This window comes from Belonocnema kinseyi, chromosome 2 (assembly GCF_010883055.1).
Source record: "Belonocnema kinseyi isolate 2016_QV_RU_SX_M_011 chromosome 2, B_treatae_v1, whole genome shotgun sequence".
NCBI classification, from domain to species: Eukaryota; Metazoa; Arthropoda; class Insecta; order Hymenoptera; family Cynipidae; genus Belonocnema; species Belonocnema kinseyi.
Genome location: NC_046658.1, coordinates 34,561,193 through 34,568,009, shown reverse-complemented (window position 1 = coordinate 34,568,009; position 6,817 = coordinate 34,561,193). Strand labels below are relative to the sequence as shown.

The 6,817-nt window shown below is 32.6% G+C and overlaps 1 protein-coding gene across 1 annotated transcript in view; it reads left to right on the top strand.

Annotated features, from left to right (window-relative positions):
- LOC117182630 (neprilysin-1-like) overlaps window positions 1-6,817 on the top strand; it is a 132,926-nt gene that overhangs the window by 102,413 nt on the left and 23,696 nt on the right. The gene's annotated exons all lie outside the window — the stretch shown is intronic.

Genomic DNA, 6,817 nt, shown 5'->3' with positions numbered 1-6,817 from the left:
TAGTATTCCTATTAAAAAATTCATTATTAAAATTTTTACTCAATATTAAACTCGAAGTATAACAATACATATAGAGTACCGTAAGTGGACAGTTAAGTAAATAGTTATGTTCTATCGTCAAAGGTGGAAGAGGTTCTAATACTCCAACCCCACTTTTTGGCTATGCCATTAACTCAACTAATCCATGGAATATGCACTGAAAATAAAAAAATCGTGAATCAAATAAAATTTACTTGATTCAAAGAAATGATGGTACACTTAGAAAAAAGTTTATATCATTCAACAAAAATTTGTTTGGATCAAACAAATAAATACATTGCTGTATGGCCAATCAAATGTTTGGTTCATTCAACCAAACCTTCTTGTTAATTAAGATTGGTTCATTATAATTAATATTTTGGTTGATCTAACCAAATATTTGCTTTGATCCAAACAAATATTTTGGTTGGATCAACAATCGTCTTATCAACGGTCGTGCAAAATATATAGAAAGAGCCTTTCCCATTAATTAAAACTTTCTATAAACATCACTTGCAGAATCAGAAAACCGAACTTCCACCATAGGCGGATGGGCTTTTTCTATCAACTTGTTTCGGATTCTTTGATCAATAATGGTCGTTATGAATTTCGAGGTTAGATTGCCTGCTCCGGTGAACTAAACGGCACCCTACGAACTGAAAGTGGTACTAACATTTAAAACGTTCTGCATATTGTTGCAGATCCCAGTTTTTCCATACATTTGACACTGTGAGTGTACAGGGGTTTACAGCACTCATTTTTTAAAAAGTTTTTTTTTTATTTTCAACAAACGAAGTATGTTGAACAAATTGTTTTATGGAATCAACTCAATCTTTTCTCTGAGTGTGTGTTAAAATAAAGAAGATTTGTGTCTGAAAATTAGACACTTGATATAGTCAAATGTGACTTTAAATAAGCAAAATATTTTCCTCAAAAAATTAAAGTCCATTGACTAAAGTAAAAAGTTAATTGAAAGATGTGGTTTCTTGTTCCAAGGAAACGTACCCCCAAATTTCACCAGATATTTCATAGTAAAAAAATGGGTTATTAAGGGGTTAATCCACTATAGAGTTTTCAAAAAACCGAAATTTTTTCGTTTGTTCAAAAGGTGTTTTAGGATCTTAAAAATAATATACGAAAAGGTGAAGGGCAGAAAAAATTTCTAAATGATCAAATTTCCAATTCTGCTGCAACGCCTATGAGGTATGCCCCGGTGATTATAGATTATTTGAAACTTTAAACGCGTTGTTCTCGAAACCACTTTTTTTTAACTAGCCTGAAACATAAATCGAAAAAATCATCACCGATGGATCTGAAATTTAAAGAATATATTTGAAATTGCTTTCTACTGCGACATACTTTTTTTTTAAATTGCACCATGTCGCAAAAAACTAATATATCGAGAAAAAAACACCACGTAAGTCTCTTGCTGTTGTTCTATAGATTCAAAAAAACTTCACCCTTTTGTCATGAAAAAATTTGAAGAAAAAAAATTCTTTGTATTTTATTATTAGCATTATAAATTCCATTTCACAAAATTTTCATTGATCATTTCATTGAGCCCAAACAAATTCCCGAAATACTATATGCGTATTTTTTCGTGATCTACAGTGGTTTAACCCTTTAATATGATTTAATACTTCTTTGGTCCTAAGATGCGATAGATATATTGTTTAGATTAAGCACGTAACAAAATTTATAAAATGTTATTTAATTATGCATATAGTGCATGCATATAGTTAAAGAATGTGACTGCCCCTGGTTGAATATCCGCAAAAACGATATTAGGAAAACGAATATAAAACAGGTAGATACCCATTTAATATTTAACCGTCTCTAACTGGTTCTTATCTGGTCTCAATTTAAACTTCCGGAATATTCTGGATCCTAACCCGTCCATATCCAGAAAGTAGTGACAGAAAATAAGTTGTGAAAATATTCGACGTACGCTCTAACCAGTGCTAACCGGTGTCTCCATCCTACAAACGGTACCAGAAATGAAATATTGACAAAGATCGAAGTTCTTTTCTCTCTATTACGTAAAAGACATTTGACTGATGCAACCTAATATTTACTTAACAAACGAAACTGGAAATTAAATATTGACAAATAAGGAAGCTCTTTTTTACCTATTTTCTATCCAATTCTTAAGAGGCATTTGACACTCATGTACTCTCTAACCGATGCTACCCGCTTCCATTTGATAAACGGAACCGAAAATTAAATATATGCAAAGACCAAAGCTTCTTTCTACCCGGTTTCTACATGATTCCTGAATGTCATTTTACACTGGTGTACGATCTAAACAGTCTTACCCGGTTTCTATTCAATAAACGGAATCAGCAATTAAATGTGGATAGACCTAATTTTGTTTCTACCCTATTTCTACACGATACTTAAAAGGCATTTCACACTAACTTACACTCTGACTAATCCTACACGGTCTCTATACAACTAAATATTGACAAAGATCGAAGTTCATTTCTACCTGGTTTCAACCCGATTCTTAAAAAGTATTTGACACTAATGTACGCTCTAACCAGTCCTATCCGGCCTCTATATACAACAACAAAAACCAGTAAATGAATATTGTCAATGAACAAAGTTCGTTTCTACCCGATTCCTTACAAGCTTTTGAAACTTGTGTACGCTTTAAACATTTTTACTTGGTGTCTATTCGACAATCGGAACCAGCATTTAAAGATTCGAAGAAAGAATTTAGTTTCTATCCTGTTTCTACCCAATACATTAACGTATACTTTAGTCCTGCCAGGTCTCTATATAATGAAATTGTGACAAAGATCGAAGTTCATTTCTACTCGGTTTGAACCCTATTCTTAACCTTTAGAGGACGGGGGTGGTTGAAATATCGACCAACCAATGCACACTAACTATTTGATGTTTTCGGACCTGTTTTCGGGATGTCTTACCACTATTTTTTAGTCCTGGGCAAATAAAAACTTGCATGTACCAACTTTGACGCTAAAATAGCAACAAATAAATAAATGTATCACTTGATCTTGAAATCTCGATTTTCAAGGTCACGTCTGCGTTCAGGATTTTTTTCACTATTTTTTTCTTACTCGGCGCCTTACAAAACATGGGTATGCCTACCATAACGCTAAGATATAAAAAAATGACCTTGAGAGGTGATTTTCAAGGTCAAGGATGCCTTCAGGATTTCTTTCACTATCTTTTTCGTACTCAGCGCATCAAAAAATATGGGTGTACTAAACTATAACCCTGAAATATCATAAAAAGTTTTTTTTTATTTGCCTTTACATTGCGGACGCGGGTGGTCGATAAATCGACCACCTGTCAGGTCGGGGACTTGAAATAAGTTTTCTGTTGAAATTATGCATAAATTTTTGGTGAAATGAAAATTCAATATTGAACGGAAATTTTCCCGTCCTCTAAAGGTTAAAAGGCATTTGAGACTGGTGTACGATTTAGCCAGTTTTACCTAGTCTCTATTCGACAAACGGAACAGAAATTAAATATTGTCTAAGACCAGAGCTCGTTTCTTCCAGGATTCTATCCGATTCAAAAAAGCTATTCAACAGTGTGATACGACCTAACTGGCCCTACTCGGTTTCTATCCATCAAACGAAGCATGAAATTAAATATTGGAAAAGCCTGAAGCTCCTTTGTACCTGGTTACTAACCCACCGAGGGGCTATTCACTCTCGTATTTAACGTATGAAATCATTTTAAGTTGTGCCTATAACGTAACTAATGAAAATTTTTTTAAACTGAATTCGGAGATGCTATAAAATATCATAACGGACGTCCCCGGACTATTTTTGGAGGGATAATAACACAAAAAATTATTGTGCTAATTAAAAATGTTATGCATATGCATTATTTTGAGGTTACGTCGTTTTTCATCTCTACCTTTCCGATAATCTGTAAATTATTTATGAAATAAAATTTGTTGATTGCCTGCAAACGAGGTTAGTTCCGGGAGATTAGTTACTATGTTTATTTGTAACTCCTAAGTTTTCGGTCAAAATCATTGTGTAGTTTGGAAGTAACGCACGGGTGAATTTTAACACACATAACCTCGAAATATATACGCACGTTGTTAGCAATATTAAAGATTTTTTGAGAAAAAAAACAAAAAAAAGTGTTTGGAGACGTCCGTTAGCATGTTCGCTAACACTGAATCTAACACTGAAAAAATCGATACTATTTCCTAAGCGCTATGCGAATTAATCACCTTTTGCTAAATTAAAACTTCTTTGAATTAACGCACAAAAAAGTGTGTGAGGACGTCCGTTAGCATGTTCGCTAACACTGAATCTAACACTGAAAAAATCGATACTATTTCCTAAGCGCTATGCGAATTAATCACATTTTCATTTCCTTAAGAAAGAATCAGTGTAGCACAGTGGTGCAAAGTGAGACGAAATAACGCGAATAGCATTTAATAACCTAGGACAACACTGCAGTCAATGTGAGTTAGTAATAATTAGTGCGAACAAGCTCGATTAGTTCTGTACGAACGAAGTAAAGTTCGGATCATGCCATCCTTTTTTGCGATCGTTCCGGGAACACGCGATCACTATGAACGGGTAACCTTATGTTTGCATTTTCACAATGTGCTTTTGCGTCGCCCTTTTGTGTAGCAACTGAGCTTCTTTGCACGCAATTTTTATGATTGTGAATCGAATATTTGGTTTTGTAAATCTGAAGTCAGGAATTTCGTATCTTCCATTCGCACACTAATTTCAAACAGTTTTAGTAAAAAAAAAAGATATTTTTTTCTATACGACAGTGCCAAAATTTTAAATTTATTTATCTTGTTTATCAAAATTTAAATTATTATAATTTACCAAATATTATCAAGCACATATCATTTTGTTAAATATTCAAAGAAATTCAGATACTGAACAAAAATGAGGGTCTGCAAAAAAGGATATTAAAAAGATTTTCCATAAAATTTGATTACAACAAGGATTTTTGCTAATTTTTAGAAATATTTTTTTAATAAATGTCATTTCTGCATTAATACAAAGTAGTTTTACCAAAAAGAAAAAAGTTTATACTATGAATAACATTATTTGCGAATTTTTTTGCGATCAATAAACAATTATTTGTGTTCTGTAATTCGACATGCATCGATTTAAGATGATGTGAAGTTTAGTTAAGCACTTTTTTATAAATTGAGAGAAAATATTATAAATAAACAAAGAAGCAAACAAAAATTTCGAGGTGAAGTTTCTTGAAAATTTAATGCATTTTAATTATGGAAAAAAATGAAGATCGGGCCACAAATGAAAGCTCTGGGCTTTTTTGAAGAAAAAAGTGCATTTATCCCCCTCCACTTTGCCTAGCTTCTCGCAGAACGTCGTTTAACGTTGGTTAGTGCAGCTAACGCTGTCTAACGCAGGTCTAACGCAAAGAACGGCGAACTTACTTCGATCAGTTTGTGCGAAACCTCTATCAAAATAATGAATAAATTTAAATTATTTTTTTTGCATTGTAAATTTGTTAAACAAAATCTATGGCGGGCTTCACTTTAAAATCCAAATTATTAATAAAAAAAATTTTTTTGACAAAATGTTAGAATATCTAATTCCAAAAGTTTTTGATGCCTAAATAACGATAAGCCCGCTATGCGGCAAGTAATAATAAACATATTATAAGCGAAAAGAGATTTATTTATTTAAACTCCGTTTTGCACAAACCAAAACAAAGTAAACCAAGCGAAATAGTATAGAAAGCCCGGTTTTTCAGTTCCTTGATTCACCGCCAGTCGTCACTGCTGATCTATAAACTTATCTCTTGAGTCGTATTTTTATGACTCCAACAAGTGCGGTTTATAACTTCGAGCGAATACATGTCCTAACAAAATGGTTATTTATATATTAAATCAATTTATTTACGGATTGTTATTTGTATTATAGTTGTTTGACGATGATACCGAAAATGTTGTTTGTTTACACGTATTTCTAACGGCTTAGGATATCCTTCCAGAAAGTTACCATTTTTATTTTTTTGAGGAAAATTTTTAAGGGTTATACTCGTTCAGGCCCACCGATTCTGAAATTTTAAATTAAAAATAACTAATTTCATAATTACAAATTTTTCATTCATCAATTTTAATCTCATTTATGAGCCAAAAAAGGTTCGATAATCTCAGCCAAGACAAGGCTCGTCTTGAGTCAAGTAAACGTCGTCTTAGCCAAGACAAGGCTCAGCTTAAGACAAGTAAACGCCGTTTTGCCTGTCGTGGCCATAAAAGTAAGACGAAGGCATAAGTCTTGACTCAGTTTTGAGACGTAGCCAGACATCGATGTCTTGGAGACGAACTCAAGACATAACCAAGTCGAATCATTTTTACTTGAGAAGTATTCATTGAACAACCGTTAAACTGTGGATTTGTTTATGAAAATTATTTAAATAATTAATAATTGTTGTCAATGTGCATCTATTTTTAATTAATGTAAATGGCACGTCCATTTCTGTCACATTTCATACAAAATCTATTAATTTCAATGAGCTTAACATTGCCAATCCCAGAAAATGTATTTTCCTAATTAATTTGATTATAACACAATGAAAATTTTTTTAAGTTATTCTAACCAACTAGAAATTATTCTTATATAGTTGTAAAACTGTTTAAACATCTTCTTTGATTAATCTGAATGTCTTAACAGAAATGGCACTAGTGACAAGTTAGGAGAAAATAGTTTTCATATTTTTTTTGTTACTAACAAATTTGTAAACAATTTACAAAAGCTTCGGGCGAAAGATATAGTTGTGTTCTATCCCCTCTCCTCATCTAGACCTTGGT